Consider the following 14,278-nt stretch of genomic DNA (forward strand, 5'->3'; position numbering starts at 1 on the left):
GTATTTAAGCACTTTCTAAGGCTCTCAGAATTATTAATTTCCACTTTACCTCTTTATTTCTGCCAATTTTGCAGCACTTGAGGAAAAGCAAATACATGCAAAGCCGAGTGGTGTTTAAAAATGGAAGGTCATTAAAGTGTGAGCATGCAGTTGTAAATGATTACTTTTTATTTGAAGCCAGCTCTGACTGGTGACTGCAGGGAATTATGACATCACTGTGGCTGGTGCAGAAGGTGGCTGGTGAGGACCAGGCCTGCCTGCATGGAGCCCTTCCAGAAACACAGTAACCTTCCAACGAAGCTATGAGGAGGTGTTCAATTTCATCCAAGCTGGCAGCGCCTCTGACAGAAAGAGAAAATTAACGTGAAGCGGATCTGCCACCTTCCACTCTGAGCCTCAAACCACACATTCTGTGACAAGTTTCGGTGGGTAACGAGCTGAACTGAATTTGCACAGCCGCCTGCGGAGAGAGGAGCTGCTCCGGAACAGGGAAAGGTGCTGCAATCAGATGTTTTGTTGTTAACTGAGAATATCCGGCAGTCGAGACTGCTGCTGATTAATGTGCAGCAGGTGCTGGGTGTCTAGACTTGGAGAGAGAAGCACACACTTGAGTAATTGACAGTGCAGGTGCATCTTGGGCTTTAGCCAGCATTTGGGCCCAGTGCAGCGTGTTTTAGCTGCGCAACATGACATTTCCAGGACTTGCGCATCAAAATCAAGTGGTTCCAATTAAAAGAACTGTCAGAGAAAACGGTAAGTTTGCTTGTTAAGCATCTTTCAACTATTAAGGATTTTTTTTTCACACTGACATCTATTAATGCAATTTTGTGAGTTAAGCTTTTGGCTTGTTTAAATGATGTAAAATGACTTGGCAAGCTGTCTGGAATAAAAACTCTCCTGACTTAGTCCACTTAATCGTAAAAAGCTGGTGGGTTTGGCTTCCTCTGTTGACTGAGAATGGTCAGAGCCAAGAAATATAATCAAATGTTCTTGAAAAAGCCAGTCGTGGTGGGCAGCACCGATGGGATAATGTCACCTGATATGTGGTGATATTAGGAAAACGGTGTGATGTTACTGTCTCATACATAGTTGTGTTAGTGTAACCTTACAATGGTCAGGGTGGGGCTTTTTCCTGCAGCATATGCCTGCTTTAACTTTCTTCTTCTGCCAGTGAGTTATCAGTGACTAAAAACACATTTCTGAGATTTTTTCAAGTCAAGTTCCCCTAAAATGTGGGCAGTTTTCGATGCAATCATAGTTTAGCGCAAATGTTCAGCAGTGGAGTGAGCCCTAACTGATCTGTGTTCAATTTACTGTGATGCCAGTCTTGTACCCTGACCTGTGTGGCTGCTCCTGGCTCAAGGCCCTCGCTGGCTATCAGTCTCCGGGGCTAAGAGGATAATGTGTTAGCTGATATCTTAGCTCAGTGTGGTGCTGAAATGAGAAAAAAGGGGGAGTGTGGAGGAGGTAATGATGGACCACTTCGGTTTCTCCTGAGAATGTGAAATTCAGGCTCAATCACAGAGAGTGTGGTTGATACACAGAAACAAATACGGTAAACCTTCTTTTTATTTTATTTTTATTTTAAATCTGCGAAGTTCCTTTCAGACAGAATTTCAAAATTCCATTTCTTTTTGATGTTTTATGGCATCAGAAGGAAATGTTGGGGTAAAATGAGGCCTGAACCAATGTTTGCTCCCAGCTTCAGCTAAAAGAAAAGCATTATTTATGGTTAAGACCAGCTCACTAAACGCAAATTCAGAACAAAATGCTGTAGAATCAAATGTGGATCCGGTGCCAGCCAAGGGTGCTCTTTCTGTGCTAACCCTGAGCCTCTCCAGTTATGGATCACAGAGTTGGAGAAGCAGCTAATAGCTCTTTCTAGCTGGGTCTGTGCTAAATACTCCCTCCACCAAAATAATTCCTCTGAGAATCAATGAGCCCATTCTTTAGTGAGCTGTAGTTTGCTTGATGGTCCCAACCTCAATGTGAAACATTAGACAGCAATGGGGAAAACATAAAACATAATACTTGTGTGACCAGCTTGTCATCGGATGCGTTAAGAATTTTGCCCAAGATAGTGAGGGAGCGGCTGCAGAGGGTATTATGCTTTCTGCAGATTGAATCACAGCACTGATGAACAGAGAAGGAGTAACTTTTGATGGGTAAATTTCAGCTACTTTTTTGACTAAAAGTCAAACTCAAAATAATCTGTTGGCGCATTTATACGTTTTTTTGATCCCCTATTTATTCGTATAAAACTCCGATCAACATTTGAGCTGTTTTTAATTTAATTATAATTGTGGAGTTTTTATCTAAAATTAAAAAAAACATGTAGTTTTCTTTTACATAGTTTCTACAGAGTGCCAGGAGTTCATTAAGTATGATGGGAATTAATTTTCTGTGTCGTAATTTGAACATTAGGTGGGCGACAGCACGTTTCGGCCAGATGACATTGCAAGAATCGTGTCCCGTCAACCAATCAGGGGCTCAGCTTCGGCCTGTGATGAGCGGGTGGAGTCCAAAACCAACATGGAAGAAACATTCTCCTGAACTTTATGATATTTTTTTTTCTATTTGCATCAAAAAATGATAAAATGGTACTCTTATTTTATTTTTATTTTTCATTTTGTTTGGGTCACAGAGAGACGGAAGTATTGCTTAACGCGTCATTCAGACGCAGCTCATGCAGAAGATGGTGAAGTTCACCGTACTGGGAGAGTCTCTGAATGATCTTATGAACGTCCGAATTCTTTCCATATTCCCTAACAGTTTTAAAATGCGGCATCGCTCGGTTAGCATTGCGGTTGTGTAGTTGTAAGGTTCACTCACGCAGTTCATGAATACAGTCATTCAGTTATCTATGCGCACGTTCAATTAATGGCAGCCATGAAACGCCGGACACCATGCTCACTATTTTATTTTTAAAACAGAAAGTATGAGATCACTTCTTTTACAAAAAGTGATATTTAAACACCATTTCTTCATCTTTTGAACATACAAAAAAGAAGTCTTCACAATTCATAAACATGTAAACAATATAATTTTTCACAGTCAATGCTCCCATGAAGCCTACAACCTTTGGACAGCAGCTCCTCCAGGAGAGTCAAGTTTATGAACACATTTGTGGACACGGGTTGACCAGCGAATCTGAAGCATGTCAAAAGAGAAGCGTCTGTCGCAAATTTGATGCGAGAATCATGTTCAGTGTGAACGCATGCAGCATTAGAACTTGTGAGTTGCACAGAGCAACCCCAGCCCCCATCCCTTCCCTGTTGCTGAGAGCTCTCTGTTTACATGCTCGTCTGGGATGCTAGCTTACATCCCCTCACACCCCCAACCTAACACTAGCCATGCAACAATATGGAGAGCAATGTCGGAGCCAGATACCAGCTCAGATGAGGAAAACAAAGATGGATCTATTTGTCTGAGAGAGGACTCCATCAGAATAGAGCAGAGCAGCGAGCTTGTGTATCATCCACGTCACAACTACAGTCTTTTTCAAACTGCATTATTTCTTTGGCTCCTGATCCACAATTGCCACAGCAATTTGAATAAAGAAACACGAAGACATGCAGTTCTAAACTTAATTTCCTTAATAGAAAAATGGCATTTCAAAAACACAATTTTTATCAGAGTGAGTATTTAATCGTACTGTTAATCCTCATTAGACTTTCCTTCTGAACCACAAAAACAGAACTTTTAATTTTTCTTGGAAAATCTCTGGCGTAATAAAACCAGTTTTTTATTTGAAACACACACACACCCTTTTGGTTCATTTTATAGCAGATCAAGATTCCCCTTTAGTCAAAGTGGCACCTTGAGAGCAGGGGCCACAGATTAACCACAGTCTCGTGTCTGTGTTTTGTGGACTGAACTCCATAAAAATGTCTTTCAACTGAAATGGAGCAAAAGCATTTGGTGGAAAAACAAACTTCTCTGTTTCAGTCTTTTACAAATCTGATTTTATTCTTCTGAAGGTCTTCCTCATTCTCCAGTAATTGTTCTTCTCAACCACGAGGATGGCTACCCTTCATCCCGAGAGTTTAGCCTAGCCTTTGACCGCAACATCTCCACTGTCTCACCACAACAACCCAGCTCTGGACGCTTACCAAAACTTCCACCTGCCAGAACTCTGAGGGTGGTTCATGACTGAATAAATTCTAGCAGATCTGCAGGGCTTTCCCAGCTGATGATGGAAGACGTTCAGGGTAATATAACACCCAAGACACAGCAAATCAAAATCAGCGAAACATCACGAAAACCCTCACGAGGATGTAACTGCAAAATCTGTTTTTTATTTCATCTTAGGAGAATGCAAAACCTGCACAGAGTGGCACAGGACAAATTAAGCAGATTTAAACGAAGTGTTCACAGCAGAGCAGCAGCGTAAAGTACCAAAATCAGCTTTGTGTGGCTAAGCCTAAATATTTATAAAAATCAGTTGTAATGGGTCACTCTCCTGGCTGTACCAACTCCCTGCAGTGTCACCATAAACAGAAGCTGATAATCTGGGACTCAGATATCCATGTGAACATTTTCCGGTTAAATTCTAATCCAAACTGTAATTTCTTTCAGACAAAATATTAACATAACAGCAACAATAAGACTATAAATGGTGGAAATGGGAATCCAAACTGGATTTGGACATATATAGCATGTTAAGCTTGCATTGGCCTCATGTTCATGCTCTCCAGTCCATGTCAGACTGCTCAGGTTGTCTATTTGGTTACTATTACTGTGCCTTTGTTTGTACTTCAGTGGAAGCTTACATGAGTTGTAAGAAGAGCCTGTTGCTACAAGACTTGCTGCAAAGGTCAAATGTGCTGTTTTTTGTTTTGTAGAATCCCAGATATAGTGTTTGAAAAATTGTAAGGAATAGCAAAAAAGACTATTTTATACATAATGGAAACGTGAAAGCTTCTAAATAAAGCAGAGAAAGGACAAAATAGGTTCCATCATGTACTGCAGCTAAAACAAAATCATTTGGATATCTAAATAAATATAAGTACAAAAAACGCCATTTTTAATGTGCTTTTTAAATATCAGAAGTGAGAGTGACCCTGTCTTGTTCTGACAGAGAAACATTTGGCAAAAATGCATGGTTTAATGCAATCGTCTGGCTAAAACACCTGCGGCCGAGACAAGAAAAAGGCCCAGTCCTAAAACCTGCCGAAAAGAGGGAAAACAGGACACCTGGTGGGGGCTTTTTCTTGCTGAATCTTCTTTTTATGGTAAACATGAGTTGTAGCTGCTCACACGTCATGCTCCACATACGTCCCATCCCGTTGATTTAATCAATGTGTCATTTTTAGAACTTCCAACTCAAAATCAAGACTAGAATTGGAGCTTTAAACAGAATTAAATCTCATCATGTGACAATGATTTTATCCATCAATCATCAAACTCGAAGTTCAGGACAAATAATTATTTCCGAGTCTGTTCTGAACTTGAAGTCATGTCTAAGTCCAAAGTCAAGACTGGTGATCTGAGATCTAAATTTGGGGTACTTTTGAGTCCTTAATAATTTGTTCAGTACATAAAAAATGTAGAAATTGCAAATGTGTGATTTTCTGTCTCATAATCTAAAAGAATTGAGTCCACAGACATCTGACAGACAGTTCTCAGTTTTAGCTGGAGTTCAATAAATGCATAGCAAACCCACATCTGGGATTTCTGTGGCTCATCAATGAAAAGTTTGTTAACCGTACTGTTGTCAGTTTTATATCCAGTTATTGACACTGGAAAATCATTAAAACCCCTTTTCTGATCATCTTTCAGGCTATTCTAAGTGTTTCCGGTGGTTCTTTTATTTAGGATTTTATTTTTTAACCAAAACCAAGAAACCTGTGTGGTTTTCTAGGACATAGTTTCTGCAGAGCGGCAGGATTAAATTAGAAACTCACCTCTGAATTGTGTATGGGACTGTTGGTGTCGAGCGACACCGCCTCCCTTCTCCTTCCCGTTGAGGAGTGGAGCAGGAAGCTTGCTAACTTTTTCTTCAAACATTTGTTTCTCTGCTCACGGCTTATTCTCTTAATAAATGTCCTCCATTATCAGAAAAATGCCACAAGAACTTGTTAAAAACACGGTTTTCAATGGGGAAGGTTCAGATCCAAATAAAATCACATACGGTGTCGGTTTTGAATTTGAAGACACTAACTTTCTCAGCTAATCTGGTTGAAGTGATGTGACTCCACATCTGAAAAAAAAAGGGGTTTCAGAATAATGTTTTCTTTTTTATAGGTTTTATTGGTCCCTTTTTGTCCTGCAGCAGACTCGTGACCTGTTAAGGCTTTTCCCCTGTCTTTGACCAACTGTAGCTGGGATAGGCTCCAGCAACCCTGTCACCCCCAAAAGATGACTCAGCGGGTTCAGACGATGACCGGATGGAAGTATGATACCTATCCTTTTTGCCATGAAGCTGAGGATGGATCTACAAAGTGAGCAATGCTTGATATTTAAATGTTGTCTTTAACAGATGAGACATAACAGACTCTATAGATAAGAAAAGTTTTATGGTTTTAAAATCACAGGAAATCTTTGCCCAAACTGGCTGAATTTTCAATGTCAGGCTGTTTTAAACAAAGACAAAAAACTAAAAATTCTTTCTTGGTCATTTGTTTTAACGAGGAACAAAACGGCTAAGACTGCAAACGACATAATAAAATGTAGACATAAACTACATAGACACGATTTTAGGTGTCTAAATTAAGTTGAGACAGTTTTTTTAATCCCTTTTTTTATTTCACTTATATGCATAATTTTTGAGTTGTATATCATTTTTACCTCGGTGTTGTGTGAATGATGTCAAAATTGAACCCACCATGTTGAAATCCTATAACCTCATCAGTAAAGGTCCTATTTCAGTGGTTTGTTGTATAATAATGTTTGTTTTTTTACGTTCCTCAGCTCATGAAAGTGTTTGTTTCACAGGATGTAATTGGTCACATCAGGGATGAGGAGAACGAGAAATACAGGTGGAATGTAATGGGAAAACATAAAAGAAAGCCCAAAGCTCCAAGAAGCCCATAAACGTAAAGATCCAGACTGACTTCAGCACATAAAAAAGAGGAGAGAACGGGCTACTGTATGGGAGAGGTCATGGTTCAAGCGTCTGTGAGTTTTACGCTCTGCTGAACCATAACTTTTGACTCCATTCTAAAAGGAGCTGTCTTTCCGTTTGACAAATGGAAACAAGTCAACAAGAACAAAAAAATTTATTTAGGCTTCACAAAAAAGTAATGAGTTCAGAACAATGTTAATGTGACAGAGTGTAAAAATAAACTAATACAAGAAATTTCTGATTTTTAAAGAAATTATTTTTCTCTCAGTTAAAATCTGCCTATGATGCACATCACAGACCTCGCATCTTTTAAGTGGGCCAACTTCCAGAATCTGTGACGGACAAATCCTTCCTCTGTTGCTGGTAAAGCTGCCTCCCCGGTGAATCTGTTGCACCACTGGCGCCTGCATTAGAGCAAAACAAATCCCAGCTGCTTTGAAAATAATTAGGTAAAGGATCAAGCGCAGCAGGGCCGTCTCCTGGCCTGGCGCTGCGGAGGAGACAGGTGCCACCAGCGGCCTAAGCCACTGAAGCCAGGACCTCATAGTACAGAGCGAGAGGGGAACTACTGCCAGTCTCAATCAAACAGAATAAAGAGCCTGAGTGTGTCAGGCAGCACTGGGGTCATGTTTGGATTGTTGCCGCCAGTTCAATGAATCTTTAGCGATTTTTAACTCCATCAAAGTACCAAAGTGATTTACATTGAGGATTCTGGAAGTTCTGGAAGAGAAAGTTGCAGATCAATGTAATTGAAACATGTTTGCATCTATGGAATATTTAAAATAATTTTCATACATTTTAAGTAAAATAATACTTGATTTTGGTTAAAAAATAAAAAAGACAGGCAGTTCATCTTTTTCCAAATAAATAAAAAATGTTGATTTAATAAATTCTTTGTGATGAGATATTCTTAGCAAATTTTAAGTCTGACCACGTGTTGATTTTGGCTCGATACAGGGCGTTCCTGAGCTTATCCTCATGGAAACTCCATTCCTCTGAGGCTTTGGAGTGTCCTGACAGGCTGTCAGTCATTGTCCAGATTCTCCATCATGGTCACCCGGATCAATGGAAGAAAAAACAGGATTGATGGCATTTCCACGTCTGAACTTGTGACACAGTTGAAGCAGCAGACAGATGAGACGTTCCTGGTATTTTATTTTTGTTTTTTTTTTGTTTTGCACTGTAAGGTCAGAGGTTTTCTTTCCGCCCCATGTTGGCATGGCTGCTGCTGGAGTTACTGTGGTCAGGAGGCTTACGGAAAGATGGGGAACATCTGCCCTTTAACCAGGTTCAACCCCTTGACTTTGAACGAGATCTTCCCTGGTTCTAGGAACTTGATAATAAAACCATATTTCATGGCCCTCATCCTGGACACTAATGTCTGATGAAAGGAGAAAGTACAAGTAAACAACAGGACAGAGTGTACCATATTTGTTTGGTAACTTTACAGCTCAGCAGTTATCAATTAAATACTTGTCAGCAACTAATTTAATTCTTACAAATCAAAGTTATAGCTAAATTATAGTTTCTATCAAAAAAGTAGTTCAACTCTCCATAACTCGTAAAATCTGCAACACTAAAAGTGTAGGCTGCAATCATCAGATTTGTTATAAAAGATTTATTGATGTTTGATTTCACATAAGCTTGTTGGGCAAATGTGGTCCAAAGAACAGAGGTGGCATGAAAGTCTAGGGTGGGACTTAACTCCATATTGTGTTTTTTTTGCACAGATATTACAGTTTTTACAAAGTGTTTTGCTATAAAAAGGACCATAAAGAAAGTTTGGGGATTCTCAGAGTGCATAACTTTCAACTCTGTGATCAATAGGGTCTGATGTTTAGCACTGAGGTAAACAAGAAAATATTGAGATGATGTCCTTCAGTTACAGACTTTTTAATAAGAATCCAATACGATCTTTGTTTAATTTAGTTAATTATTTACGTTTACAGAAAAGATTTACAACAACTGGACTAGTGAAATAGGAGGGTTTTTTTTAACATTATTTGCTTGAATTGTATTGAAATGTTGTTTGAAGAGAACATGCGCCAAAGGTTCAACAAAAGTCTTTAGTAAAAGGGTCAGTAATCCTTAGCAAAAAGTAGTTTATTAAGCGTACTACAAGTATACTTGGTCAATTCTAAAAGTGAGGCAGTTTACTTTTTTTATCTATACATTGTTAACTTTAAATGTTCCAACTTAGTCTGAGTCTACTTCCTATACTACACATACATGGCCAACTTGGTATACTCGTACTTTTGTATACTATATAAAATATACTTTAGGTGTACTACTTTTTGCTGAAGGAAATACCCCTTATGTGGACACATGTGTACACATACTTTTACATCTTCAAATCAAAGTAAAAATTAAAAAGTTTTATTTGTAAAACTTTAAAGGACCCATATCATGATTTTCTTAAGCCTGTCAGAGTAAACTATATCTAAATGTATTATAATATATTTCCTTTGGCACACTAAAGAACAATTTTTCTATGAGTTATTTTCATGAACAACTCCTTTTGCAGCTCTTTTTGCTACCAGGAACTAGGAAAACTCGATCTCTGAGGCACCGGCTTTCGATCCTGGCGGGTGCCGCCCATTTCATGATGTCAACCTAGAGTCGACCTTGCCAGTGTGAACAAAAAAACAAACATTTGAACTTTTGCAAAGATGGATGTGGATATTGTGAATATAAAGGAGAGTGTTTTTGCCAAACACGGCTAGCTCCGGGTAGAAAGTGTGCGTGCCTCTGTGAGGAAATGGGGCGCATGATGTCCACCGCCAGTCTCTCCATTGGAACCCCCGCCATCGGCTGCTGGAGTTCGGCACGGGACTCATCAGGGGGACCTTAATGCGCTGTGCAGATGCCACAGCGGCCACAGACTTCTTCCACAACTCGCCCAAGTTGGCCCCAAAAGAACCCCTGCCGGAGGCAACGGAGAGTCTCTGACACCCCAAAGTGTCCGACCCAAGCAGCTCCATGGCAAGCCTGGAGGACCGAGTTTTTCATTGTCCGAGGGACCCCCACCTGCCACTGCTCTACACCGGTGGCTGGCTTTTGGGTTTATCATCAACATAAATGTTCTGTAAATCTAATAGATGAAGTATGGCTCTTTTGGATGTTTTTGTACAACCAGTCCCACTTTCTACCATTTCTACTCTCTTCATGTTATGTCAAGCTTTAAAATAACCAAAAGCCACAATGTGACTCTTTCTACTCTTTTTGATGTTTCATTGCCCAGCACTATATTCTATTTTTAATATTTACATAGATATCATAAATAATTCAGTAATTTGCTTCTAAAATGTATACATATTTTTGTCAATATCCGGTTGATTTCCACATTTTTTTGTAATTACTTTACAAAGGAAATAGGTCAATTATTTACAAACGTGAAAATATATTATATTTGAATGATTTAGTGATTCAATTCAAATGTTTGTATAGCCCAAATTCACAACAGTCGTCTTGATGGGCTTCGTATCGGTAATTAAAAAAGTAAAACATAAAATCAAAAGGATCATAAATACATAGAATTCAATAGGAAAATGCTAAATTGAACTAACAGACTAAACTAAACTGGCATCCCTGCCCTTAGACCCCCGTTCACGGTAAGGAAAAACTCCTAAAAAAAACAGTTTCCAGAAAAAACTAAAAAACCTCAGGGGTGTCCACAAGAAGGAGGGATCCTCCTTCAGGACGGACCTTCAGACTACATATTTAAAGTCCAGCAGACGAGCTTCGTCCAGATGAAGTTGAGTCAAGCAGGAGACAGGATCCACAGCCAGGTGTAGGAGCAGTAGTAAAGGCGAGCCAGAAACAAGGTACACGGTCAGGTACCTGAGCACGGATGAGCCAACTGGAATCTGGAAGCACTCCCATTCACTCAGAGGGGAGAGGGAAAGAGGGAGAGTACATGAATCGCACTGCACCAAACAGAGGGAACTAAATAATGAATAATGACAGCCACCTTTGCCCAACATTGGCTGGGATAGGCCCCAGCAACCCAATGGCCTCAAAAGATATTCAGCAGGTTTAGAAAATACATGGATGAAGCTTTTCTTGTACCAAACAGTGTCCTTGAGAGTCTGCTGTGCTTAGGCTCATCGATTAGAAAAAGTCAGCCTGGTTTCATTTAACCTGTGGAGAAGACCTGATGAGTCCCAAGGATGAGGGGGATTTTTCTGTCCTCCCATTCCAAAAGCCTCATACCTCTGACATCATCAGGGTTAGCTTAAACTTTTGTTCCGGCCTGCAGCTATTTTAACATTATTATGTTCGTATTTATTCATAGTTATGGGGTTTTATCCCATGCTGTATCTTGAAAGTGACGACAAACTGAGATGTGCATGCTGTCATCTGAGTAATACCCATACATATGTTTATTTTATTTGCTAAATATCAAGTAAAGTTAAGGCCACATGCTTTAGTGCCAAGGTAGTTAAGTTACAGAATATCAGCATCTTCCACATTATTGTTGATCATTGTTCCAAGAGAGCGCCAAACACACTTCTGTACCACAAGCTCCTGAGACATTGTAGTCTGATTTGTTTATTGAAACAACCAGCCAGGATTTATTAGTTCCTGTTACAGAGGAAATGTGCACACTTATTAAACAGCTCATATTCATGTGTACAAGCAAAAGAAGGCGGAAAAAGCCATAAGAGGGGAACCCAGAGAAGAATGGGGGAAGTGTGTGTGTGCGGTTTTATCTGAAGACAGCACCGGGCATTGTTCAAAGACTTTGACATAAGGTCAAGAAACAGACTCCATGAGCGATTCAGGTACTTTCTGTGATCCTTTAGGAACCTCAGTCATAACATTTTAGCTCCCTGGCTAAAAGGTGGACTTAAAGGCCCACCGTGAGGAAAATTGAGTTTTTGGTGTTTTAAACATGTCCTGGTGAAATTTTTCTGATGAGAGAGGAAATTAAGATTAAAATTGTATTTCTCCGTATTTCTTTTTTTAAAGGCCACAATCTCCCTGCTTCCTTAATTCGGATGCAACCACTTTCAGACAAAAAGATCCACCTGTGTCTTAGTTTTCCTAAGTGATGGGAAGGGAAGGTGGGTTAACTCTGCGCCGACACAACTCAAAGGCAAATTTCTAATGAACTCCTGCCGCGCTGCAGAAACTATGTCCTAGAAAACTACACAGGTTTTTGGGTCTGGGCTAAAATCGGCGTAATCATAAAAAAAAGAACACTGGGAACACTTTGGAAATAGATCAAAATATAATCAGAGTGGGTCTTTAAGTTATACAAGGACAACGTGTAGAAAGTACAAATACTACTTGAAAGTTTTGATGCCAAAATGTTTGGTTATCTTTTTGTTTCCTAAATTATTAAATTGAGAGGTTAATCTCTGATTTGTTTCAACAAGCCAGATTTAAAGGCAGGCTGGTTGTATTTTTCTCAATGATTTTCTGCCCAATTGCTTTTTGACCACAGTTAGTCAGAGCAAATCATCAGACTGAGAGACTTCCTTTCAAAATAGTCTTTAAAGAACCACTGTCACACAGAAATTAGCCTTTATTTCAAATTAAAGGGCGAATCGGTTTACAGCCCGCATTACAGAGATTCTCGATCAGCTGGAATCTTTGAAGTAATTTTCTGTTACTTACCACAATTATTTTTTTTGTTTGTTTTTTTGCCTGCAAGAGCGCTCGGCTCTGCATTATGATTGAACATTGTATGTTGTGGAAGCGTTCCACATTTTCTCTGCTGTGGGATCTATCTGCAGTAGCAGCCTTCTACTGGTTTCCCTCAGTGAGTGTGAGTGCAGGAAAGAGGATTGCTGCGAACGTTGTGTACGTTCCGACATCAGCCCCAGACCTAAGCTGTCAAACAGACATCAAAACATGCACTTAAGCAAACTGCACACTCCCTTTTCCCACATCCCATCCCAGCGCTCTTTATATTGTCCACACAATGGAAATCCAAACACATAAGAGAGATTTTTCCATGCAAATGTGAAAGCCATACGGGAAAAAGAGAACAAAGTAGTTTGAGATTCACAGTGTGCCCAAAGAAAACAACATTCTGTAAAGTGCTTGTGCCGCCAGCCCAACAACCTCGTGCCTTTTAATTATGCTGCCAGCAGTATATCAACTTGACAAACACAGAGGGATGTGACCATTTGATCGGAGCTGAACCCACATCACCTCCGAATCGTGGTCAGTCTGAATTGACGAACAAAAATGCAATCACTCAAAAAGGGAGTCAGCCAGTAGCTTCAATTCAACACATGAATAGACAAAGTTTCTGTTAGAATGTGAGTTGTCAGCAAGCACATCTGTAATTAAATTCAATCGTAGGGTGGACCAGTGTTTGGATTAACTCCACTTTTATCAGCCACAGATAATAGGGACTTGTGGGGGATCTCCTGTCCCTCATGATTGTGGAAAACCCAAACAGCAACTGACATTTTACAGACGACATATGACGGTGTCGGTACGATGCAGCCTCCTTTGGTTTCATGTGGTTTACATCACTTTATTTTGTTGTCGATGTTTTTCTGCCAACATTTTAGGTAAACACATTTGACATTAGATAGCATCAGCTGTCCCAGAGGGCTGGGGACAGGCTGTGGGAAAGTATATAAAAGGGGCGCTCAAATCACTCTTCTGATGGGACTCTAATTGTTGCTGTCTGAACACCTCCTCCCAGTTTCTGAGACACTGTCGTCTGAAACCCACCGATGCTGTTTACAATCATCTACTCAGGGGCTGCAGAAACCTCGGCTCCAGACGTAAGAAAGCTGCCAGACTGTGGTGCAGCGCTCGTGCGCTGAAAACCTGATTAGGGTGTTGCTGTGGTGTAAGTTCCTCGCCTAAGTCAGAAGTTACATATTTGTCAGGCCACAAGTACTGTAGATGTAGACAGATAAGCATGCCTCTGACCACCAACTCATAATATGTCAGATAAAACGTTTGTAATTGTTCATTTAAAAAGAAAAAAAAGGGGTTTCTTCATTTTTTTAGGATGCCTTACAGACTCCAGTTTTTTCATGGACATTTATAAACATTTTTAATGAATAAAACCTTAAGATAAACAGTAAATGGAAAAGACATTTACTACAGAAGAAGCAGCAAAAGAGAAGGCTAGAATCTGTTTTTACTTTACCCAGAAAAAGTAGTTTCAGTAAGAAACCTAATTTATTTAGAAATATGTTGTTATTAAACAAATTAGCTTCCAAAGAAATACAATTCTAT

The 14,278-nt window shown here is 39.8% G+C and overlaps 1 long non-coding RNA gene across 2 annotated transcripts; it reads left to right on the forward strand.

The window, feature by feature from the left end:
* LOC105356275 (uncharacterized) lies at positions 1–9,461 on the forward strand. Of its 2 annotated transcripts, XR_910479.4 has the most exons (4): positions 1–753; positions 3,981–4,211; positions 6,247–6,443; positions 6,937–9,461. It is a non-coding gene; the product is annotated as an uncharacterized LOC105356275 (long non-coding RNA). The 2 variants fall into 2 exon arrangements; XR_013650445.1 differs by lacking the exon at positions 3,981–4,211 and having other exon boundaries at positions 14–753.
* The last annotated feature ends 4,817 nt before the right edge of the window (positions 9,462–14,278 follow it).

Source organism: Oryzias latipes, chromosome 17 (assembly GCF_053564925.1).
Source record: "Oryzias latipes strain Hd-rR chromosome 17, Olatipes_Hd-rR_3.1".
Classification (NCBI taxonomy): Eukaryota; Metazoa; Chordata; class Actinopteri; order Beloniformes; family Adrianichthyidae; genus Oryzias; species Oryzias latipes.